We start from the raw sequence: 27,385 nt of genomic DNA on the forward strand, positions 1-27,385 counted from the left end.
TTACTAGCCCGTAAATTCTTGCTTGCTGTGTCTGATGGAAGTTTTGTGATTAAAATTGTTATTAAAATGATGAAGAAGGTTCAAAAAGCGCTTCTACGCTTTGTTTACAAGAATTATGCATTAATATATTGCTCTACTATGTTTCTACTTGGCGTTTTGATTTTAAATCCCTGTAAGTGTGTAGAAGCTGCGAGCGGCTGGTTTGCGTATAAGGTGCTGCGGAACAAAATTAACTTATACATAAATCTCCTCTTTGAGCATGTCCTCAGTTGTGGCAATTCCCACTTCACCTCACGGTGATTGAGTCTTTCGTGATTGCCGTCTTTATATAATTGTATTTCATACCTTTTATCGAAGATAGCTTGTTTGTGAATCCGATCCAGATGCCTACCCTGAACACTGGAAATTCTTAAATACCTTTTCCAGGCATGTTGTGTATCTAACTCCTAGGTTAGACCATAATGATGAGGATTCGCGACCTTACGCTGAGAGGATGGCATCTTGCTATGTAGGTCTTTACATGACTGCAGTCGGTGACATCGTGAAGCCAGTGGTGACCTTCGATCTGTAGCCATCGTTTTCTTGTATTTTACACATGTATTATTTAAGTAGTACCGAAGGCTCGTGTGCCTCAGGAGGTCATTAAAGCAGACAGCCCTTAGCTTAACGCATCAAACGCGTTGCGGCCGTTTGGTAACGATACCTACTCAATTATTCATAAACTGTTTTTTGTTAATATTGCCTGGTGAAATAGAAATGGGCAATCTAACAATATAAATCATAAAATGATTATTATTTCTTTATGGTAGTCACGGAACCGAACCATACAAAAGTAAACAGTGCACAAAGATTCGTGATATTGCGAAAAAAATATGGTAGCCAAATCCATTTGTTCCTGTCCAGCTCGCCATGAAATTTCATGAATTTTCGTCTCGTTAACGAGTTTTGCATCGTTAGATACCCGCAGCTAATTTAGCATATTAAATGTGATGAAGTCCAGTCCGGCTCAGAAAAATATGTAATATAAGTAAATATTGCTTATGACTTAAACAAAGTGTTCAAAAGATCAGCAAACCAAGTTCCAATTTCATTGTTCCTAAATTACTAGGTATGCCTCTCTTGTCCAACCCCACTATCTACAGCAACACCCTATTAGCTGAAAAATAAGAATAACACTTTGATGAATACCTGAAAAATACGCGGACTACGCGGTCCCGTGAATTTAAACGCTAACAATAGCATTGTTGATCCGCGGAGAGTTTACACGCTCCTTAAGCCAAACCCTTTCAGTAATAACCGCAAAGCTCGTCGTCAAGCCTGCGGAAGCCTCTGTCCTGTACAAACTTGCGGCAGTGCCCGAAGGTCCGCTGCGCCGGCCGCTCGCGCTCATACCGCCCTGCGCGGAAAACATCGCAACTTCACCAAGTCAATAGGTACGATTACTGTGTTGTGTTCATAGAACATTATTCAAGCACTAAGGTAACACTTTTGATCTGTTTGTTATAATACTTTTTAAACAGTGATGTGTAATGTATAAATAAGTGATTACTTTCATTCTGTGTGAATTTATGTTAAGTGACAGGTGCAACTAATTTTCTTGCCCCAACGTAGGTAAGTGACGGTTTTAATTGAGTAACAACTTAGTTTTGATAAATGTTCAGTTTACAAGGTTGTTCCAAAGTTACAAAATTTACAGGCTTAGTTTTGTTTTAAAATACAGCAAAAGTTTTAATGAGTAAAACTATCAGAAAAGCCGAAACAAAGAATTCGGTACCTAATAAAACGAACCATTTTAAGTAACAGTATAAAACTATGCTTTTCATTTTCACTTACTTCATACCGACGTAGCGTGTCTATGACAAACATTCCCGGTACATAATAGCAAAACTTCACGCTACTTTCCAAGGCACTTTGCAATGTAATTTTATAAGAGTTCTACCTATTATAGTGGAGCTACAGACTGCTCTGAAAGCCGGGGCAAAGTAATGAAAAGGAATTCTCAAAGGCGAAGTAACCGAAGAATGAAGCCTGATATGAAATAAAAAGAATTGAAACATGCTCTAATAAGAAATACTATGCTGTGATAAAACGACAAAGAAAACCGTACTACGACGGAAGGAAATCGTTTGAGTCTTACTCTATAGTAATAAAGTGCAGAATAGGTTCAGAAGAGCTTGTCAGGCGTTAGGTTTTTAGCAGAATACCGCACATTTTATTAACAATGCGGAATAAAGGTTACCCTTTACGTGCCATTATAAGCATGCGTGGGTGTTATATGTGTGACATAGTGTAACCACGGAGGTAAAAGGATTAAAGGATTTATGTGCACACACTATGTATAAGCTTAGCACTCCTTTTTCCGTACCCAAAGGGTAAAAACGGGACCCCATTACTAAGACTTGGCTCGAATGGACAGGACTAAGTGGACAAATAAAGCCACCTTCTGGAAAGGCCCTGAAGGCCAGCGAAGGTCGGGCAAACCGACAGAACGATGGGTTGACGAGATCAGACAGATAGGCGGAGACAGATGGAGACATGAGGCGCAAGATAGAGACAAATGGAGACAACTGGAGGAGGCCTTCACCCTAAGAGGGGTCCTTACATAATTTAGATTAATAGATAATAGTAAATAAATTTTTAATTTAATTTTCATTATATTAACAAATGATATACCTAAGTGATAATTTAACTGTTGATAAAATAACTAATAATGAATGCATGCAAAATTATGTACTTCAAATAAGGAATTAAAAGGCTTTTTATTTTATTTTATTTTATTTATTTTATTTTTATTATTACTAAGACTCCGCTGTCCGTCCGTCCGTCCGTCCGTCCGTCCGTCCGTCCGCCCGTCCGTCCGTCCGTCCGTCCATCCGTCCGTCCGTCTGTCACCAGGCTGTATCTCACGAACCGTGATAGCTAGACAGTTGAAATTTTCACAGAAAATTTATTTCTGTTGCCGTATAGCAACAAATACTAAAAACAGAATGAAATAAAGATTTAAGTGGGGCTCCCATACAACAAACGTGATTTTTGACCGAAGTTAAGCAACGTCGGGCGGGGTCAGTACTTGGATGGGTGACCGTTTTTTTGCTTGTTTTTTTTGCTTGTTTTGCTCTATTTTCTGTTGATGGTGCGGAACCCTCCGTGCGCGAGTCCGACTCGCACTTGGCCGGTTTTTTTATTATTATTTCTAAATGTATGTCATAGTTAATCATAAGTAAAAAATATATTTAATTGCAGAGTCGATGACAATGTCTTATGATAATTCTTATATTAATGTTTTATGTTCTAAATACTTAATCACTTGCTAATACCAAACAGCATTGCTTCTTCACTTCAACATCTCATCAGAAACTTACAAACTACCCGCTTCCATCACAGTCACCCCCACCCGCGTTTGGAATAAAATGATTGATTATGCTTTTTCCCGAACTTTTGTTTGAACACGATCATTCGATTTGGGTTCCATGCGGTGGAAATCTGATAGGCTAATGCTCAAAAGCAACTAAGAAAGGGTGTGGGATACAAAGTTTTGTACGAAACACTAAAACACCGCATCAAAATCCGTTGCGTAGTTTTAAAGATCTAAGCATACATATGGACAGACAGACAGCGGGAACCGACTTTATTTTATATGTACTATGTAGGTAGTGATTTCAAATCAGCCTGAGCATAGGCACCTTTCTTAACCCTTAAAAAGTTACGTAAGGTTCACAAATTTAAAAATAACACTAGTTCTTAATGCTAGGTAGTAATAAAAGTTAGTTACATAATACATATGTATAATATAAAATAGTTAATAGTAGTTTATGCAACAGTGATATAATAAGGGTTCTTAAAATTCAAGGGTCGAAGTTACAAAACGAGACGTAGTCGAGTTTTGTAAAAAAAGACCCGAGAATTTTAAGAACCAATTATGAGCTGTTGCATACATTACTTTTTCTATGACAGCTGCAGCAAAAAAAAAAAAAAAAAAAAAAAAAAAAAAAAAAAAAAAAAAAAAAAGAGATTATTAAAAAAAGAGATTATTAAAAAAAGAGTTATTATTAAAAAAAAGAGTTGTTATTTAAAAAAAATTGAGTTATTATTTAAAAAAAAAAGAGTTATTATTTAAAAAAAAAAAGAGTTATTATTGTAAATGAAAACATACCTCTTTCAATCAAGATGATCGGAACTTGTATCTTTAAAAAAAATAAAGCAGTTGTATTATACTCATAAGATGACTGCTAGCAGTCATCTTATGAGCCTATAGACAAAGCATTCAAATGACATTGCTTTAGATATCACTGTCAGTCATTTAATTGACACATTTGAGTGCTGGAGTAGAAAAATTTAGTTATTTAGTTAATGACTTTATTATGTACCTACTAATATTAATTTAAGATTGAAATGTTACCACTGCCTTACGAATTGAACGGGTGGTATTGAATGAACGTGGTTTCATTTAATAACGTATACTTAATAAGAGCAATTAGCAATTAATATTCGGTTTCAACAGGTCGCGTTTTATTGACACGCTCCACTCACCACTATCAATATATGACGTGATATTCGAAAATCTATATATATAAACGTGAAAGACCTGACTGACTGACTTAAATCAACGCACAGCCCAAACCGCTGGGACTAGAAAGTCCAAATTTGGCAAGTAGGTTCCTTAGGTCTAGGGGTCCACTAAGAAAGGATTTTTCAAAATTCATAAAAAAAAATTTTTTTTAAATGTCTCCTGCGCGTGCGAAGCTGCGGGCAAAAGCTAGTATTATATGTAAGTGGTATTCGAAAATTCATTTACCTACCTAACTGTAAATCGTAATATTCTCACGCAATAAATTTCAAGTTCAAACTGATTATCCAATGTTGCTTACGAGTACTGTTGTTGAGCACTATTATGCGTGATGGAGCACTATTCTGATACTTTACGAATAGGTACGTAAGTTTAGTTTTTAATCTCTAATGGCATCAGGTTTTATGGTGTCGCCTGAATCGTGATCGCGGGTATGAAACAGTGATATCGACCCGTGCCACTCGGTCACTAGCCTCAGATATTGATTAAACACATTTTGTTAGGCCATTGATACAATGATCAAAGTCCAAACAACGTTTAAATACTCTTTTTCTACTCCAGCACTCAAATGTGTCAATTAAATGACTGACAGTGATATCTAAAGCAATGTCATTTGAATGCTTTGTCTATAGGCTCATAAGATGACTGCTAGCAGTCATCTTATGAGTATAATACAACTGCTTTATTTTTTTTAAAGATACAAGTTCCGATCATCTTGATTGAAAGAGGTATGTTTTCATTTACAATAATAACTCTTTTTTTTTTTAAATAATAACTCTTTTTTTTTTAAATAATAACTCAATTTTTTTTAAATAACAACTCTTTTTTTTAATAATAACTCTTTTTTTAATAATCTCTTTTTTTAATAATCTCTTTTTTTTTTTTTTTTTTTTTTTTTTTTTTTTTTTTTTTTTTTTTTTTTGCTGCAGCTGTCATAGAAAAAGTAATGTATGCAACAGCTCATAATTGGTTCTTAAAATTCTCGGGTCTTTTTTTACAAAACTCGACTACGTCTCGTTTTGTAACTTCGACCCTTGAATTTTAAGAACCCTTATTATATCACTGTTGCATAAACTACTATACTAAGCGCTCTTAGATGCTAAAATGAGTAGACAGTTAGATAGACCAGGCGGTCTAGCATGAGTTGCGATCTCGCGCGCGACTCCATACCAGGGATGTTGCGAACATCCGCATCCGCATCCGCAACCGCGGAACATCCGCATTATTTTCAACATCCGCATCCGCATCCGCATCCGCATAAAATCAATGCGGAGCTTATGCGGATGCGGATGTCGAACAAGTCGGTACAGGAACGTCTTAGCGGCGGCGTAAGTGCTAGGTAATTTCGTCATTACCTATAACGAAATCGTCTAGATCCAGAAAAGTCGGCGAAGTTACTGTTTATTAAATATAACGCACCTATATTCTTGCTCAAATAGGTACTAAACGTTTGATTTTTTTTAATAAAAAAATACTAAAAATTTAATATTTGACGTTTTCTAAGTACCTAATCTTGACATCCGCATCCGCATCCGCATCCGCGGATGTGAGCCTTTAAAAATCCGCATCCGCATCCGCATCCGCGGATGTCAAAAAATCTGCATCCGCAACATCCCTGCTCCATACATCTTGCGCGACTTCAAGTATGAAGTCGCGCGCGAGAACGCAAGTCATGCTAGACCGCCAGGTAAATGTTATTGAATATTAAGTAAGTAGTTGGAGGTAGTATACATGGAAAATAAAATAAAACGGAATTTTAATTAAATACCAACTTTTAGGCGTGCTGTCGCAAAAAAATTCAAAAGAATTGAATATTACATAAAAAAGAACCCATTCCTTTTTTTAAAAGGCCTGCCTACATACCTATGAAAAAAAAACAATTCACTTTTAGCCCACGATAATCCCTCTGATTCCAACGATTCTGTACAGGGAGTAATATAACTACCCCCACGAAGTGTACCTATGGTGCCCAAGATGTATGTAATAACATGTTTTTTTTATTAGTATCTACTCATTATTTGAAAAATTATTAATGTCGAAGCCAAAAATCCTTACATAGCACATCTAAGTAATATTTTCTCCTCAATTCTTCATCATGTTTTATTTATTCTGATCACGTCTTCGATATTTAGGAAAGGAAGTAGGTTCAAGTAACTCTATTACGTATAATCATACGTCTCGAGTAACTTATCCGACCGAAACTCTTATAATATAAGGGTCAATTTCTGAACACGATTTTTTTTCTGTCCGTGATGAAAATCGCGGGTTAGCATCAGATAATACTTACCATTTTTTTTTTACATAAAGAAGTCACCCTTTCACACCGAGTTCCATATGAATTCACTGATTAGTTGGTTTTTAGAGTACACTTAAAAATACCTAAAGGCTCAAATTACTACTCCCGTGCCCTGTCCGGAATCGACTTTTGAGCATAATGAAAAATCCTACGAAAAATTCTACATTAGTATCACTAATTTAGTGTCAAATACTTAAACTAGATGATATTTACTATCACTGAGCACATACACTATTAGCTTCATTGTGGTAAATAACTCGTGATCGATGTTTAAATTTTGTCCGAGCGCGCGAGTACAATTTCGTTGGCAAAACTCAAAGGGCTCTGACAGCCGACGTTTGTATTTGAACCGCCTCGTATCCCGCCTCACCTGTACTGGCAGTATTCGGCTGTCTCTCAAAGCAAGCGGATGTAAGTCAAGCCGCGGCGTGTTCGAGCAAATCGCGTAAGTATTTCGGAAGCCGGGTGGGCGACAATTTTTTTCTAATTTCGATGCCCCTTATAAATTTTATTTTCCACATAGCTTTTCAATAACAATTGTCATATTTAGGAGCCCTTTATGTATCTTTATGTAAGAGATAACATAACAGTTTGGTCAAACACGAATTAAATTTTTGGCGATTTTTTTTATTATGAATTCTAATTTCCGTGCCCTAATTCCCATAGCATATTTACCTAAAACAGCTGATTAAGTGGCACGGGAATTAGAAAGTATTACATATATTGTCAACAAATCTTTTATTGGGGGCACTGTAAGTTAATTGGCAATGTTTACATCATATTATTATTACATATATATATTGGCATTGAATATATATTATATGTAATAATAATATGAAGTATATCTTTTTATTTTACATTTAAGGAAATCTTAAAGAATGCACAAAAATCTGTGAACGGTTTGTTAGTATAAGTATTATAGTACATACAGGGTGGACCCGAATAACCCGGGCAATTTTAATACGTAAGGTAAGGTGGGGTAAGACGACACCGGGGTAAGACTATCACTTGTATGGAATCCTTGTACTGTTAGTCTTGCCCCACCTTACCTTATTCATTGATCATATTATAACATTAAAATATTATATAAACATAAAACTATTTCTGGAATGATTACATATTATAATACCTGTACCTAAGGTTACATGAAACAAAATGAGTCAAATTTGCAATGTTTTTTTTTGTAAATTTGACAGCTGACAGCGTATGCCGTATAAAGTTTAAATATCTGGGAGACTGAGCTTTGCTTGGAAAACATATACCTACCTAAAAACTCAAAAATGCGCGTGTTTCCAGAAATAACACCTAGCTAGATCGATTTTTCACCCCAGAAAACCCTCATATATGATCAAATTTCATCGAAATCGTTAGAGCCGTTTCCGAGATCCCCGAAATATATACAAGAATTGCTCGTTTAATAGATTAGTTGTTATAAATTAGCTTTTCTAATACAAGAAAAATTAAATATATCCTATTCTTACTATATTATAAATGCGAAAGTATCTCTGTCTGTCTGTCTGTTATCTCGTCATGCTTAAACCGCTGAACCAATATTATGTTGATGATATTTGGCATGGAGATAGTTTGAGGCCCGGGGAAGGACAAAGGATCTGGGGGCACGGCAGTGCCGCCGCCAAGTCGAGCAAAACAAAGTGGCACGGCCGTACCATCAAATCTCAATAACATTCTATCAAAATAACATTTAATTTGAACATGTAGTCTAAGAATTAATGCACTTTATAATCCCTTAGTTTTGTCACTGACACAATCACTCACGATTAGGGATTGCAGAACCGGTACTGTTTAAAAGAACCGGAATTTTTGGTACCGGGCAAAAACGGGAACCGGGATTTCCTGGTATTTTCGGTACTTTCGGGACTGCTTTCAAAAATCAGTTTTTTAAATATGTAAGACGTTTTGTGAAAAAGAATAAAAAAAATTGATAATTTTCGCATGCGTTCAAAATGGGCTGTGGACCTTCGAACATATAATAACAGAACTATCAATACGACAAATCAAGAAATTATTCAGCCAGAATTATTAATTCATTTAAAATATCGTTATCATATGTAAGTTTCTTATACCGTGTTTGAATTTGAATTAAAAGTAGTATTTTATTAATTACAAAATTGTCTCTATTTTTGCTTCTAGTTAGTATACAAATATGATATAACTAATTGTTCGTATAAAATTATTTATCGTACAAACATGTATGCCCTTAAAGTATCAAATTACGCAATTTTATATTGTCGGCATTGTCAAACCCATTGACTTTTTTTAAATTTATTTTAATGTAGTGGTCAGCCGTAAAAGTATTATTATCAGCCTTAGATTGATAAAATATATTTATTTTCTTTATAAAACATGATATTTCATGCTAAGTAACAGAAAGCAGTCAAATATTGTACCGGAAATTTTAGTCCCGAAAATCCCGGGAGTACCGGGATTTTAATTTTGAAATCCCGGTTCTTTGCTTGGCTCTAAATCCCGGGAATTCCCGGTACTTTCGGTACCGGTATTTCCCGGGAGCAAACCCTACTCACGATCATCATTATTCTAGGGTACTTCTAGCATACCCACAAGTTCCAAATTTGAAACGTAATACTGCAATATTAGTCATGTTCTAAAGATCTAATAACTGCATAAATAAGTTTGTAATCCTAGAAATATATGCGATAACAAATTTACCTTTTAGTTCTTACAACTAGTAGGGAAAGTAAAGGTACACTACGATGTACGATGTGAGTATGTATAAAGATGTGTATAGTTATGATATATGTGTATACATAGTATCAGTATGGTATGGGTATGATTACCTGAAAAGAAGGACAGCCTACAAAAAGAGATGGGATCCTATCAAAAACATTACATGTAAAAAGATGCAAGTCTCGCAACGCAGTTCTACTATAAAAAAGTTTTGAGATCAAGACCAAGTCGGTTATTTTAATCAGTGCCAGGGGGTATTAAAACCGTAATACTATTAGATACCTTATTAGGGTTCCGTAGCCAAATGGCAAAAAACGGAACCCTTATGGATTCGTCATGTCTGTCTGTCTGTGATAGTCTTACCCCGGTGATAGTTTTACCCCACCTTACCTCATATGTGGTCAAACAATTTTTTGTGTTATGAATTTATGAAGGCAGCATATTCGATTTCTTCAGATTAACTTACACAATAACTTCTTCTCTCTGTGCCCCTATTTATTTCTTAGTATCATTTCCTATACGGCCATATACCAGATCATACACCTTGTACCTATCTACATGCAGATACATAATGACACTTTTTAATGAATAGTTTTGTATGTAAGGCGGACAAGTTTACGCAACTACTCAAAGTATTGTTTTGAAATATGTATATTTTACTAAGAAAGAGAGATTAGTTGCCATTAAAATCAAGGAAACGATTAGTCAAATACGTAGTTTTTAGTGTATCATACTTTCGTAGATTTGTCGTCCGAAACTAAAATTAAAGAAGGTAAATATTCGATGCCACTTCAGTATGGTCGAAGTATATTATTGTAGATTAAAATATACATAAATAATAGTTTTAACTACCAAAATAAGTTAAGAAAACAATTCCTGTGCTATGTTCTAATTTACGTGCTAGTAAAATCTAATTTCCATGGACACACTAATTCCCGTGCCCTGACCAAACTTTTAAATTGAAATAACTTTTATAGTTTTATGAATATTTTTACCCCATAAGAAAATTAATATTTATTATATTTTTTATCAAATTATCAGCATAATTTTTTTTGTGTAATGTTGGTATTTCAAAATTCCATGGGAATTAGACAAAAATGCTCGTTTGGTGAAATTGACCCATAAACGTTCTTTCCCTGAAAACCAAAGACATTCAATCGCATAATTTATAAGTCCATACATTTCGGTTTAGGGTTGACAAAGTCGTAAATTTTTGCTTTACATGCCGATACTGGGTATCAAAAGCAATAGTCACAGCGTTTTAAGCCAATAGACTCGCCAATAGTAATTTATTTATTACAACAGCAGAAAAACTTATTTTGAATGAAAACAAAATGGTAACAAATTAATTTAATTAAATAACAATATCTGGGTGACCGAGCTTCGCTCGGAAAACATATAAAAACTCGAAAATGCGCGTTTTCCCAGAGATAAGACCTAGATCGATTTTTCGCCCCCGAAAACCCCCATATAGCAAATTTCATCGAAATCGTTAGAGCCGTTTCCGAGATCCCCGATATATATATATATATATATGTCGGCGACGGATGGTCCCGATGGCGGTGGGCGCGTGGGGGTAGTACCTAGATGTATTACTTCACAGCCAAAATAGTAGGTATGCTACCAACGCATGAAATAAACATTCGGACTCATTAACCATACTAGTGCCTACTATATTTCAGTACTAAATGATGAAAAGAACTAATTGCTATTAGAATGTTGACTGGTTAAATTGAAAATAAAAAGATCACATGAAATCGTTCAAATCTTTATTTCAGTCAAACTAAACCGGTTCCAACCCTACACCTCTGACCCGAGAAGATTTAACCCGGCAACAAACTCGGCGGGACACATCTTTTCAAAACAACACATAGTTTCTTTATTTTACAAAAGTAAGCTTATAATGGCACATAAGAAATCAAAATAACACTTGGAATAAAACACTTAGCTAAACGGTTAAAGAACGTGAGAATCTATAAGCTTTCAGAATAATCCTTCAGGTGTAAGCCTTCAGGAACGTAGCGAATTAGGCACGAGCTTGGCTAACGTCCGATCTCTAGCGCGGTCCGATCAAGAAGAAGGAAGCCAGTCCCAGCGGCGGAGCCAACTACTCCCGCCTCAAATTCAAGTTGGTAAACCTGCCTGACCAGTCTACCAACATAACGACAAAAATGCCTGCTCGTGCCTACGTTCACTCAAGATACGCCTCTTGACGTTCCAAAGCCTTCTACCTGTCATTTTCGTTCAACAATACACCAATAGATGGCGGATTATACTCTCTGCGCAACTTTATTATTTCGTTACAAGCAAATAATACGTAGCCAAACATTGCTAATCGATTTTATACAGGCGTCTAACTATGAACTGTAATGCTGCAATACGTCTTTCTGGTGTCTCGCTCCGACATATATATATATATATATATAAATAAATAAATAAATAAATATATAAATAACCAAGAATGGCTCGTTTAAAGGTATTAGATAGACCAGTATTTAAGAACACTCTGTGGTTCTGGTTTCCTAAATAAACATTATTTGAATATTGCTGTCAGTCATTCTATTGGTAGTGAATAAAGTACATAATTAAACTCTAGCGTTTTGTAGGTACACATATTTAATGATTGGTATGAACGGGTCTACCGTGATATAATTTCATTATTTTTATCTTAATTGTAATTGTATCTGAACATGAGTAATAGTCTATCTATTTATTACCAAAACTGCAGAGGGTTAAGATCTAAATTACATTCTTTGTACATGAATATCCTATCCCATTCTTTTGACATTGTGATCCTAACTGAGACATGGTTACATCCCGACATTGCCGATAGTGAATTCATAGACCTGCGATATTCTGTGTTTCGAAGCGACAGGGACCGCGTCGGCACTGGACGGCGCGACGGCGGCGGCGTGCTTGTGGCGGCGCGTCGCGAGCTCGGCGCGGCACCATACGTCGCTCCCGCCGGCGCCGCGCGTGCCGTGCCGGCGCCGACCAGCCCTATTGTTGATCACGTCCTACTTGAACTACCAGTGAACCGGAACCATAAATACGTCATTAGTGCTACCTATATCCCTCCCAATGAAAAACTAGAAACATATGCTACACACTTGAATATCTAGAAGCTATGCTACTTTCTCCTTCGGTTAGTGGTTACTGGGTTTTAGGGGATTATAACTTACCTACATTAAACTGGGTTCCAGTGGGCCCTTGCTGCACGCCTGATATTAATGCTCCACAAGTCCCACAAAATGACTGTGTTCGTAATTTTATGGCCATCACAGGTTCTTTTCAAATAAACACTCATAAAAACCTTAATAATCGTATACTAGATTTGTTTTTTTCTAACGACGCTGATTGTAAGTGCGCATTGGCACCTGTACCGCTTGTGCCAGTTGACCCGCATCACCCACCACTTGCCATACTAACCCCTTTAATAACCAGTAATAATACAACTAATATAAGCAATACCCCTAAACTGTTATTCTACAAAGCAGATTACAATGCCATAAATATGGAATTGTCTACCGTTAACTGGAATAGTTTATTGTTAGGTCTCAATGCGGAACAGGCGGTACAGACATTTTATGAAGAATTATACACGATAATAAAAAAAACTGTTCTTCTAAAACCTGTTTATCCCTCACGTTTTCCTGTGTGGTTCACTCCTGCCTTAAAACATATATTTAATAATAATAAAAAAGGCCTGGATAAAGTGGAAAAAATATCAAAATCAAAACGACTATGAAACTTTTTCAGTTTACAGGGAAAGGTTTAAAAGGCAGTCAACTGTTTGTTATAATGCTTACTCGTACTTAAAATTAGTGGAAACAAGCATTCAAACCAACATTAAGTACTTCTGGACATTTGTTGCTAATAAGCGTGGAACTACAAATATCCCCACCACCGTTTCTTACAACGACGTAACCACCAGTGACCCCGCCAAGGTGTGTGACTTATTTTCTGACTTCTTTCAATCTGTTTTTACACCTTCTAATACTTCCCCTCACTTAGATCCTCACGGATTAACAACTAGCCCATCTAATGTTCATCTTAATGATGTTCACATACCGATCCATCTTGTCATAGTGCACTGAAAACTGTTGATACATCGAAAAGTTCTGGTTCTGATAACATCCCCCCAATATTCCTAAAAAATGTAGCTGACAATATTACACATCCTCTGTATCACATTTATAATAGCTGCCTCAAAGAAGGTACCTTTCCTGACGTCTGGAAAATCGCAAGAGTTGTCCCTGTCCACAAGGGAGGTTCCAAGAAAGAAGTAAAAAATTACCGGCCTATTTCTCTTCTTCCCGTATTATCCAAACTTTTCGAAAAACTAGTTCATGATGCGCTTTATCCAAGTTTACACAACATTATCCTCCCGCAGCAACATGGCTTTGTTAAGAAAAGATCAACAACAACAAACCTAATTCTATATACCTCATACCTATTCAGAAGTTTGGACGTAAATAAACGTGTTGATAGTATATACACGGACTTCTGCAAAGCTTTCGATAGAGTAGATCACAAACCCTATTACAAAAAATATACTTCAACGGCATACGTGGAAACTTGTGGAGATGGTTTAAGTCATACATTACAAACCGCACACAAAAAGTTGCAGTCAACGGATATGAGTCTAAGTGTGTCCATGTAACTTCTGGAGTCCCACAAGGATCTATATTAGGGCCTTTGTTATTCACTCTATTCATTAATGACATAGACAGTTGTTTTAAATTTTGTAACTTTCTACTCTACGCCGATGATCTTAAAATCTACCATATTGTTGAAAACGAAGAGGACCGTCTCAAATTCCAAAGTGATTGAAACAGATTCAGCGAGTATTGTCATAAAAATAAATTGGGTTTCAGCTTGCCTAAATGCAAACAAATTACTTTTACCAAGAAACCCCACGCCTTTCCCACTTCCTACACCCTTAGCGGATCGACTCTCGAAAAAGTCTCGGTAATAAAAGATCTTGATGTCAATTTAGACTCAAAACTACATTTAGATTGTCATATCAGCCATATTATCGGTAAAGCATATAAAATGTACGGTCTTATTATGCGTCTCGGAATGGATTTTAAACAACCCTCAACTTATTAAATTATACAACGGGACTTTATCGCGTATCTAAGTTTTAAGATTTACCCCCGACGTTTCGAGGACGGCGTTGTCCCCGTGGTCTCGGAGAAGACTGGCTTAAGTTGACATCAGCATCGTCTAACCGCGCGAGTTTTTCGAACTACCCGCACTTGGTCTTGTTTATGCGCTTGAACGTTTTGCGCACTAGGGATGTCACTCTGTCGACACACAACACTAACGATATTCGATTTATCGACTGTCGATATTCGTTTACGCTTACATTTACTAATGACTGGATAAACAACAACAAACAACGAACGACAACGAATATCGACAGTCGATAAATCGAATATCGTTAGTGTTGTGTGTCGACAGAGTGACATCCCTAGTGCGCAAAACGTTCAAGCGGATAAACAAGACCAAGTGCGGGTAGTTCGAAAAACTCGCGCGGTTAGACGATGCTGATGTCAACTTAAGCCAGTCTTCTCCGAGACCACGGGGACAACGCCGTCCTCGAAACGTCGGGGGTAAATCTTAAAACTTAGATACGCGATTAAGTCCCGTTGTATAATTTAATAATGTGTAAAAATCGTGAAAGTTTAAATCAACCCTCAACTTACCTCTATTTATATAAGTCGCTGGTTAGGTCACAAGTCACAAATTGAATACGCCGTGTCGATATGGAATCCTTTCTACAATAAGTACAAAAGCTCAATAGAGACTGTTCCATGGTATAATAATATACTCCGCCTGGTACTCTCTTCCGAGATTCGCGAATGACCTAACTGTCACTTGCCTACGTCATCATGCTGTTTACAGGTTTTCAAACTTTAAAATGTGGGAGAATTTTAACCAACGCTGAAAATTATTTTAGCGGCATTAATTTTAAGTTATTCATGTAGAAACAGTAAATTAAAACAAATCTATACTGCACTTTTCACTCCTACTTTTACAGTTCCGAATAGAGCAGCCAACCATTTTCGTAACAAAACATTCATTACCAAGCTTACGACGTGAAAAGTTTGGAAAACACTGCGACTGCTGACACTGAGCGAGAAGGAAATAACAATTAACACGCGTTCGACAAGGATGACGGTCAGGGACAAAATGGCGGATTGTCAAATGTGACAGCGCTATCCTGTGTTGCCAGTAGTGTAAACAGAATTACCCGAACGTCTGAAATTTCTTTCGTGAATCGGAAGATATTGCTAACGAATAATTAAAAATTACGTGTTATTGTAAAATTTAAGATAAAATACATATAAATGAAAATTATAAAATTATAAAGAAATATTTTAACTTGTTAACCATAGATATAATGTACCCATGTAACATGTTATGTTGAAATAAAGTGGCAATGTTATTGTGACGTAGGCAAGTGACACTCTGGGAAGAGAAGACCATGTTTTATTAGACCATGGACTGTTCAAAAGAAATTCTTGCGTGCCATGCATTTCCGATGTTACCGTTCGCGTTTAAGTTACCAACAGCTTCTCGATACGTACAAATTACTCAACTTACAAAACCGACGCCTCCTCCTGGATGCGATGGTCCTATATAACCTTTGCCACAACAAATTCGACTGTCCCAGCCTGAGCGGCGCTATTAGCTATCGCGTACCGACGCGGGCGCGGGAGCGCGCTGCGCGCAAGCACCAGCTGTTTGCAGACTCGCGCTGCCGCACCCACGCTGGAGAACGTGATCCCATATACAGGCTGGTTAAATGTCACAATTTGTATTTTAATGAAATTGACATTTTCATGATGTCTGATAATGTGTATAAAAATAATTTGATTCAGTCGCTTCAAACAAAACATAATTAAAATGTTGCTCCGATGGGCCATGCTGTTTTAACTGTTTTTACTCGCTCGTTACATTGTATAGACTACTCCTGCTAATATGAATTTGTTACTGTATGTATTCACAAACCTATTTTGTAATCGTAGCTTTGTTACTTTTAGCTTTATGTTGTTACCTAGCGCTATATATTTTAGATTTATCAGTAGGTAATCTAGTAATCTGTGGACGATGTTGTTGGTCTCACACTTTATTACCCTTTGTATTCTATTTCTGTGTCTTAACCCTGTGTGTTACTGTTTTTTGTCCCAAATAAATTGAAAAAAAAAAAAATGCCGCCGTTTCAACTGGGTTTCACCAGCACCACCAGGGTTGCAAAGTATTATAGTTAAAAAAGAGTAGAAGTAATTGGTTACTTTCCTACTAGTCAAATCAGCTTTTTTTTAGAACTGTCAAAACGATTTGCCAATATGGAATTTATATGAAAACGTGTGTAGTGACGTCACGGTCAACTCGCCTACTTTTTATAGTGTTTAAAAATAACTTCTTTTGTTTTTCTAAGAATTATCTGGTGCTTTATTTCGTGCACGGTGTGAAATAATTTATTTTAATTAGAGGAAAGTACCCAATTGCAAAGATATAAGAGATAAAAGGCATAGTTACCCCATACTCGTACATGTTTATATTTTTTTTTCCAAATGAACACGTTTTTCTTCTTTTATGCTATGATAATTATAATTTGGCTAAGAGTGTAAACCAGATAAATCCATTTTTGAAAATAGAGTATTTGTACCCTACTTGTATACCTATATAGTTTAAAGTTAAAAATAAATCAAATTAAAAAATAGATTTAGCAGGTTTACACTCTTAGCCAACGATATCTATTTTTCCATTGCTTTTTATAAGGTCATTATTAGGTATGTACGGTTGTGGGTCCAAACGTCGTGCCGCTTCAGTTTAAGCGCATGCACGTCGTATATCAGGATGTCTCGCTCTCACACCGGAGCGGCGTGCGGATCCGCATCCGAAAGGAAGATGGTCTCATCCATCCTGACACGTCTGCTAGGATGTAAGCTGTGTCCGCAACATTTACTCGGGATTTCATACAATGCCGCAAGCATGTTGCGGGCTCTGCGAAATAATTCGAGTCGGTTTCCCGATCAAAATTCCTCTAATGGTTTGCATAATTTTCGGTTAATTAATCTCTCTAATTGGATTAGGATTCTAGAGCCGGTGCGGTGTGGTCTGTACTTCGCATAATCATCTGAGCTGGCTTTCTCGAATCGATTATTCTAAATTGGTTTACATTACATTTGAAGAAGGCCGTCACTAATTGAACGTGGATAGATTACACCACTTCATTGGGGTGAATGCTCATTAAATTGTGTTATTAAAAAATACAATGATTACATAGAGTTGATGAGACAGCGCGAGGGTTGATTATGGTTTTAAGAAAGTACATAACACTCTCACTGTATCGTCGCTAAAAGAACATTTTAAAAACCCGAATCATTAAAGTCTCATATTGAATCGCCTGATACCGCAAAAAAATACTTCAAAAACAAATGAATGCGATGAAAACTGTTGGGAACAGAATAACTCACAGGCTGGCCATAATAGTTAACCGCCTGCCGCAATTCAATAGCATTTCCATTTTATCTGTTTTCACATTTCCAATCAACGTTCTGTCAACAGGACTGTGTTTAAATACTTATTGAATAACGTCAATGTTAAGTTTTGTAACGTTATGATCATTGGATAATAAACTGATAATTTTCCATAATTAATGAACATAGTCGGGAAAGGTACGACGTAAATTGTGGGTGTCCATTATTGTGTTACACAATTTATGTTTATGGTCAACGCAGGACTTACATTTACACTTAGTAATTGGAAAGCTTCGTAATGATGTATTAATGTAGATATACCTATATATGTCGTAGGCAGGGGCGTATTTTGAAATTTGGCGCCCCGGGCCAATACGTTTCGCCGCCCCAAAAGTCAAGGAAGAAAAACAAAATGCAATCCGCTAGGGGCGGCATATGCCGCCCCATGCCGCCCCTGAGGTTTGGCCCCCGGGCCATGGCCCGGATGGCCCTAGGCCCTAAATACGCCCCTGAACTCGTAGGTGCATACATACACAAGACGGTCCAAGACTTGGCCGTTGCACGAGTTGAACTCCTTATAACACATGACGAGTATGACTAGCCGTTTTGTGGGCAATTTGCGGCTCCTTATTGTTTTTTTCTGACTGACGAAAAATTACGAGCCCCTAAAATTTCGAAACTACAACATCAGTCCAGCAAATAATAAGTCCGGTTAGTTGATTTTCCGGTGCATTTCGCTAAATAAATCAAGGTTTCTTTCAGTGTCGGCGCCATGATGGATCGCGTGTTCTGCCCACTGCGCCCATTTGTTACTTGTTAACGGGGGCGAAGAGGCGATTGTGTTCTGTGTCCAACAGTTTGTTTTTTACAGTACAAATAAATACGCTCCTTATATTATACCTAGGTAAAACCGGCAGGCAAAAATGCATTTACAACACCTACCTATACTGTGTTATGTGTACTCCTACTTGATAGTTTGAATCAGTATAAAATAACTTCGGCATATATACCCGTACGTCCCACTACATTAAAGACAGTCCTTGACTAATTACATTAAATATACTTGCATTAATTCGATACTAGTTGTTGCGAAAAGTCTTCGTATAAATATAGGAGTCTAATCCTTTCATAATCACATTCACAAACTTTGACCTAAGTACCGAATTAGTTTGAAACATTGCCAAATTTGTCATTTGCTAGTTTTGCTACACCCTCCGTAGAATTTACGCGAGTCAACCTAGTATCGCTTCGTAATAGCTACCTAACAGTTAAACTTACAGAGAGTGTTACTAATTACTTGTAGAGGACGTATAATAAATACAATAGCGTGCCTTGAACTTTGCCGCCAATCTTGCTATATTGCAGCTTCGTGGTCAGGCATTAAATCCCTAACCTAACAAGTTCAGAAATGACGCGATGTTATACGGTACAACTAGTTGATCGGGGCCTTTATGAAGGTTCTGAATATTTACCTGCGCTATCGCTTACCCAGGAAGCATTTGAAGCATGATATTTCAAATTTTGTGCGTCAGTAGTTTCGCTTAATACCTAAATATCTGGCACACCGAGCTTTGCTCGGAAAACATATAGAATATAAAAAATAGCGTTTTTCCAGAGATAAGACCTAGCTAGATCGATTTATCGCCCCCGAAAACCCCCATATACCAAATTTCATCGAAATCGTTAGAGCCGTTTCCGAGATCCCCGAAATAAATAAATATGCATGAATGGCTCGTTTAAAGGTATTAGATAGATTCAATGCATTATTCTGTATGTTGTTGATATGCTAAGTAGCAAAAATTGATTATTGATTAAACTTATTTTCTTTAAGCAAATCGCTTCAACCATCAACATTTTAAGTAGTCAAGATATTTTTTCTGGTAAAATAATATGATAAAACCAGACTTCAGTTTGACCTTCAAGGTTCATATTAGTTACTTGGCGTTATATACATTTAACAGCCTTTAGGTGAAAGTTCATTTTACACTTAAACTCTTCCGAACTCGTTGCGTCACTATCGAGAATACCTATTCATTTCATATAACTCTTACAAGACGCCCGCCTTAAAATATTCGATTACCATTTGCAATGTGTCTATCTCAATAAACATCACACTTATTGCAATTCAAGTATAAATTCAATTTCGCAAACTCTCAAATTCAACGGACACAGCACGGCGTGGAGTTGAAAGTACATTTACATTGAACATTTCAGGTCGGCTGTCTCGAAAGGAAGTTTCATCTTGAAGAGCATTCGCGCCAACCGGCCGGTGCCTTCGAAAATAGTAGCGGCGCTCTGCATATTTTCACGATAATAAACTTTTGAAATGGATGAACCGATGCACGATGAAAGGTAACTATTTTAAAGGGTTGCGTTTGATATTAGACCAAGCAAATATATACAGTGTGTGGTCTACAACACGGGCGAAAAATTAAAACGTAGATTCTACTCCTCAAACTAGACAATGTTTGTTCAGCGACTTTTAAAAATAACTTGTGGTTTGTATTTTAAAACACTTTAAAATTTATTCGAACACGCAATGTATTACGAAATTGATTATGCCTGTACGGTGACAAGACTGACGGGCAATGTCAATTAGACGGAATTTAAAGTACATTGAAAATATTATTTAGTTTGTTTGAAAAAGGGACAATTTTAAGACTACATAATTTCAAAAAGTTGTTGAACAAAAGTTTTATTGTTTGAGGAGTAGAATCTACGTTTTAATTATTCGCCCGTGTTGTAGGCCACACACTGTATACACAATAATGCACTACTGATTGAATTGACATTATTTTATTTAGCATCAACTGGTTTTCCTCGACGTCTTGGTGAAAACTAATCTTAAGTAGATTTTTTTGACTCCTTCAATTTAGCAAAGTAATTTAATATCTCGGTAATAAAGTTTGCGTTTTTCGCCTTTAAGTTATATAACTTTTCTAAACCCCTCCTGAACAAATATATAGTTGATTAATGTATATAAATATGGAATTTCTTCTTTACATTAACGTATTTTTCATTGTAGAAATGTCACGTACCTACTTAGGTATTGCAAATTACTAGGTACATTATCCTAATCACTTCGACTGATCAAATAAAGCGTTTTGTTATTTTATTTAAGAAAATCTATTATGGAACTTCGATCCCTTATTTGATTTTATACTTAATTGTTTGAATATCAAGATAGTATATTTTTTACTAATAGTACCTATTATTTCACCAAGACTAAGATTTATATGTAAACAAAAAACCTAATGTGAATTTCACAAATTAAATGAACTTCTCTTTAATAAACCCTCGGCGTGTGCATGTTTATTCATGATTTAAACTTTACTCTGCGAGTCAACAAGTCGAGCTCTGTAGGCATGAACTTTGAAAATCCCAAATAATTTATACAATCTCGTATGAATACGGTATCGGGTGAAGGTTCAGCTACTACATATATAGCTCCTATGAGTGTCATCACGTTAGCCTGCTACCCCATGCCTGAATATCTCACGATTGTGTCCATTTTATTTTATTTTTCCAAGGAATATTTTACAATTTACGTTAAAGGTTAACGTTGACTGGTAAAGAATGCCTTCTTGCATTAAGTCCGCCTTTTGTACGATAAGTTTTCTTTTGTGCAATAAAGTTTAAAAAATAAAACTATTTCTAGTTAGCCGGAGGATTTCATTTTTCAGCATTCAATTTAAATTTCCGTTTTGAGAATTTCCGTGGTTATCTATATATATAAATGCAAGTGTCCTGACTGACTGACTGACTGACTGATTCATCAACGCAGAGCCGAAACTACAAAAGCTAGAAAGTTGAAATTTGCACACTAGGTTGCATTTATAAAGTGTACAAGAGATAAGAAGCGATTTTGAAAAATTCAACCCCTAAGGGGGTTAAAAAGGGGATGAAAGGTTGTATGGGGTTCAAGTTTTATTTTAAGCTAGGAATTTAAAACTTTGTAAAAATGTATTATATTAAAAAACAAGAAAAGTAATTTCAGTGTTTTCGAAAATTCATCCCCCAAGGTGGTGAAAAAGGGGTTGAAAGTTTGTATGGAGATCAAATATTTTTGTGAGTGTGGGACTTGAAACTTTGTATATGGGTATATTATTATAAGACAGGAAAAGTAATTTCAGCGTTTTTGAAAATTCATCCCCTAATAGGGTTAAAAAGGGGTTGAAAATTTGAATCCATTACAAATGCTTTGAAACTTCTTAGAAAGGCACAGTAGCCGATTACAAAATAAAGTAATTGGGACGTTTTTGGAAATTCAACCCCTAAGGGGGTTAAAAAGGGGATGAAAGTTCGTCTTGGGGTGCAAATTTCATTTTAAGCTAGGAACTTGAAACTTTGCAAATAGATATTAAATTTAAATACAAGAAAACTAATTTTAGCGTTTTTGAAATTTTATCCCCTAAGGTGGTGAAAAAAGGGTTGAAAGTTTGTATGGATATCAAACATTTTTTCGAGCGCGGGACTTGAATCTTTGTATTTGGGGATATTATTAAAAGACAGGAAAAGTAATTTCAGCGTTTTGTAAAATTCATCCCATAACAGGGTTAAAAAGGGGTTGAAAGTTTGTATGTGGTTCAAATTTTATTTTAAGCTAGGTACTTGAAACTTCGGAAAAAGATATATTATTAAAATACAAGAAAACTCATTTCAGCATTTTTGAAAATTCATCCTGTAAGGTGGTGAAAAAGGGGTTGAAAGTTTGTATGGATATCAAACATTTTTTCGAACGCGGGTCTTGAATCTTTGTATGTGGGGATATTATTAAAAGACAGGAAAAGTAATTTCAGCGTTTTGTAAAATTCATCCCCTAACAGGGTTAAAAAGGAGTTGAAAGTTTGAATCCATAACAAATGCTTTAAAACTTCTTAGAAAGGCATAATAGCCGATTAGAAAATAAAGTAATTGCAACGTTTTTGGAAATTCAACCTCTAAGGGAGTTAAAAAGGGGATGAAAGTTCGTTCGTCTTGGGATGCAAATTTTATATTAGGTAGGAACTTGAAAATTTGCAAAAAGATATTAAATTTAAAAACAAGAAAACTAATTTCAGCGTTTTTGAAAATTCATCCCCTAAGGTGATGATAAAGGGGTTGAAAGTTTGTATGGATATCAAACATTTTTCCGAGCGCGGGACTTGAATCTTTGTATTTGGGGATATTATTAAAATACAGGAAAAATAATTTCAGCGTTTTGTAAAATTCATCCCCTAACAGGGTTAAAAAGGGGTCGAAAGTTTGAATCCATTACAAATGCTTTGAAACTTCTTAGAAAGGCATAATAGCCGATCACAAAATAAAGTAATTCAAACTACGTTGCAAGGCTTATTTACTGGACCTCCAAAAGGAATTAACGTATACTTTTGGTTGAGTGACCTTATAGATATTTAATTTTAATTAAGTTAGCACTTTTTTATCCACTGCGCATTGTTCGGTTTTGCTATCCTGTCCTATGTGTAATAGTGTAAATGTTTCTACTGTCCTTAGCTAGATATAAATTCGGCGGTGGCAGAATAACAGCGTCCGTTGCTGGAAGTCTTTAGGGCCGCTATGCCCCGTAGTCTTTTGGCACAGACATTAGCTGAGCCACCTTCCCTTTCAATTAGTTTGTAAGCATTATTGTGTACTTTTATTATGTACCTATGTTCAAACTCTTTGAATAAACGTCTTTTATTATTATTATTTATTATAATTGCGACGTTTTTGGAAATTCAACCCCTTAGGGGGTTAAAAAAGGGATGAAAGTTCGCCTTGGGGTGCAAATTTCATTTTAAGCTAGGAACTTGAAACTTTGCAAATAGATATTAAATTTAAATACAAGAAAACTAAATTCAGAGTTTTTGAAAATTCATCCCCTAAGGTGGTGAAAAAAGGGTTGAAAGTTTGTATGGATATCAAACATTTTTTCGAGCGCGGGACTTGAATCTTTGTATTTGGGGATATTATTATAAGACAATACAAGTAATTTCAGCGTTTTCTAAAATTCATCCCCTAACAGGTTTAAAAAGGGGTTGAAAGTTTGTACGGGGTTCAAATTTTATTTTAAGCTAGGAACTTGAAACTTCATAAAAAGGTATTATTTTAAAAAGGAAAAAAAATAATTTCAGCGTTTTTGAAAATTTATATCTCAAGGTGGTGGTTTGTATGGAGTTCAAACATTTTTGTGAGAACGGGGCTTGAATCTTTGTACAGAGGCATATTATTAGAATACAAGAAAAGTAATTTCAGCGTTTTTAAAAATTCATCCCCTAAAATGGTTAAAAAGGGGTTGAAAGTTTATATAGGGTTCAAATTTTATTTACTTCAAACTTCGTAAATAGGTAGTTAGGTAGTAGGTTTTATTAAATAGAGGACATGAAATTCTTCTAAGGGGGTTGAGAGGGATTATGTCGAGAACAATTTTATTTAGTTAGGGGCTAGAAACTTTGTAGGTTGTGAAAGACAAGTCTCATGCGTTGTATAATATTAATAATTAACAAATGATTAACCGTCCTACTGCAATATTTTGCTGCATAATGTTCTAAGCTAATGTAGAATATATAACCACCAATATACAAATCCACGCGTACGAAGTCGCGGGCAACAGCTAGTCAATAATATTTACTTACCTAATATGTAAGTAGGTACATCATGATGAAGTAGGCATGCTTTACTTTAAGCCCGCACAGAACGAACAGCGGCTACTACCGAAATCGGCAGAGAGTTGGTGATAGTAGTATTGAATTGGTAAATTTTTCATTGCTTAGTTATTGCATAACTGTTTCTTATTCATTAATAATAAAACAATTATAATAATGTTAGGTTTACTTCTTTTAGCACGAGTTTGACTTTGACATGATTCTTATTCTAATGTAAAAAAAATAATATGTAATACTCACACATTACAACGTAAAAGTTGTTTTTATTACTCGTACATTGTTGTTATGATTACGATATTTACGATTCATATTTCCTTAAACAAATAAGATAATAACGTACGTTACTAACTAGAAGCAATAAGTTACCATTTGCCTTCAGGAAATATTGCCTTACTTCAAAAAAAGAGGTTATAAAGCAATCCAGTTAAATACTTTGAATCTCTCGAGAGTTGTGAATTTATAAAGTTGTAAATCCAACTAGGTCAGACATAACCCAGCCGGGTCTGACCAGTATAATTCAAGACTGGATGAAGTGGGTGATACATCTTACCGTGGATAGCGATTAAATGATTATGATTATGATTATGAAATTCTAGGGCTAATGGCCTTAATTTTGAAGAATCAATATGTCAAACTGATATACACAGCACCTCTATAATTTTTTTTATTTTTCTATAGTACGATAGTCAATAATCAGATAATCATTCTACACGAGTCAGATTATTAACCCTTTAACCGCCAGAGTCAGATATATAAGACATTACATATCCAGCTCATTTCGCCACAGTCTGATAAATAAGACACAGATCTGATTTGGTTTTTACAGCACATTTATAACTCCCGTAACTATGCCAACCTTACTCTACGCGGTAAAATTACTGTCGGTGGCGACACGAGCACGCTTGATCAAAAATTGCTGGCGGTTAAAAGGTTAAAGCACCATCAAACTGTCGTAGTGAGTTCTCTCTTATCAACTTCCAACGTACGGTGTGTAGATACATTTTACCCCAAGATGTCAAGATAAATTATTACTATTATTAGTAACAACTCGAGTAGCTGCTTGTATTAATAGGCTATTTTGCTATTTACTTTAAGTAAATACTGGGCAGTCCTAGGCACTTTTAATTATTATGAGCCAATCCTCATAATAATTTAAATTAACTAATGGTTAGAATAAGACTCGAAAGTGATCTGTTTTATCGAATTATACTTATATAGAATTGTGTAGGTATACTTACACGTACCGGTAGTTGATACCTAAGTTAGAATCCCACTATGACTGGACGAAATTACCATTAATAAATACGGGCTTTGAATTCATCTACGAGTGTAATGTTTCATCCATACTTCTGTATAGGACATTTGAGTATTTAGAAGGCAAAATTTACCTATGTTAAATAAAATAAAACAAGTAAATTGACTGAAATCAAATAAAACAAGTGCGATTCGAAAAAACGACTTACTAGATCTCGTTCAAACCAATTTTCGGTGGAAGTTTGCATGGTAATATACATCATATATTTTTATTTTTATCATTCTCTTATTTTAGAAGTTACCGGGGGGGGGGGGACACATTATACCACTTTGGAAGTGTCTCTCGCGCAAACTATTCAGTTTAGAAAAAAATGATATTAGTAACCTCAATATCATTTTTAAAGACCTATCCATAGATACCCCACACACACATTGATGAAAAAAAAATTTTTGAGTTTCAGTTCTAAGTATGGGGAACCCCCAAAATTTATTGTTTTTTTTTTCTATTTTTGTGTGAAAATCTTAACGCGGTTCACAGAATACATCTAACTACTTACCAAGTTTCAACAGTATAGTTCGGAAAAAAGTGGCTGTGACATACGGACGGACAGACAGACAGACATGACGAATCCATAAGGGTTCCGTTTTTTGCCATTTGGCTACCGAACCCTAAAAATAAGAAACTAGTTAGTTAAGCCCAAAACATTAGCGTTAAAACAATTTCTTGATTATTTGTCATATAGTTTCTCAAGAATTTACATATGTTTCTAATAGTTATTTTCAAACTGCATCCGTGGTTGAACTTACATCCACTAGATACTAGTTTCGCTGGACGTTTATGACTTTACTTTGGTACTCTCGAGATTTAAACTTAATAGGTATGGTCCGCTCTTCTGCCGCAATGTACGTCATATCTCTGTTGAAACATGACATGACTGCAGTAAAAAATAAATGAAGAGGGTTTATGTCGAGTCGGCCACAACCCTAATGTAAAACTTTTAACTTAGTTTTGGTAGTCAATAAAGGATGACTCACATTAGACCGGGCCGTGTCCGGACCGGAGCTTCTGGCGCTTACTTTTCTATGACAGATGGTGATCACGTGATGCTTTCTATGGAAATCGAAGCACCGGAAGCTGCGGTCCGGACACGGCCCGGTCTAACGTGAGTCGTCCTTTATAAGGGGAGTAGCCGACAGTAAATATCCTAATCAAGGTCTTTGAGCAGTTATAATAAGACGAGTCGATTTATTTAACATGGACACGACGCGTTATTTTGTAGAAAGTGTTACTTACAATATTTTCTTACTTCTTTTTATTGTAAACTTGGTCCTTAAATGTTGTATATTTTATAATATACGCTCTTTTTGAGGTGATAAAGATATTTACTATAATGCTCGGGGCTTGAGCAAATATTTAGCACTG

General features: G+C 35.8%; 1 protein-coding gene across 2 annotated transcripts in view; it reads left to right on the forward strand.

Moving 5' to 3' along the window:
• The first annotated feature begins 1,484 nt into the window (after positions 1-1,484).
• The window catches only part of LOC134662423 (uncharacterized), a 107,602-nt gene continuing 81,701 nt past the window's right edge, over positions 1,485-27,385 (forward strand). Inside the window, exons 1-2 of one of the 2 annotated variants that reach the window (XM_063518643.1) lie at positions 1,485-1,611; positions 20,279-20,416. The gene's annotated coding sequence lies outside the window, so the exon portion shown is untranslated. The remainder of the gene's footprint in view (positions 1,612-20,278; positions 20,417-27,385) is intronic. The other variant, XM_063518651.1, reaches the window with a different exon arrangement.

Source organism: Cydia amplana, chromosome 1 (assembly GCF_948474715.1).
Source record: "Cydia amplana chromosome 1, ilCydAmpl1.1, whole genome shotgun sequence".
Lineage (NCBI taxonomy): Eukaryota > Metazoa > Arthropoda > Insecta > Lepidoptera > Tortricidae > Cydia > Cydia amplana.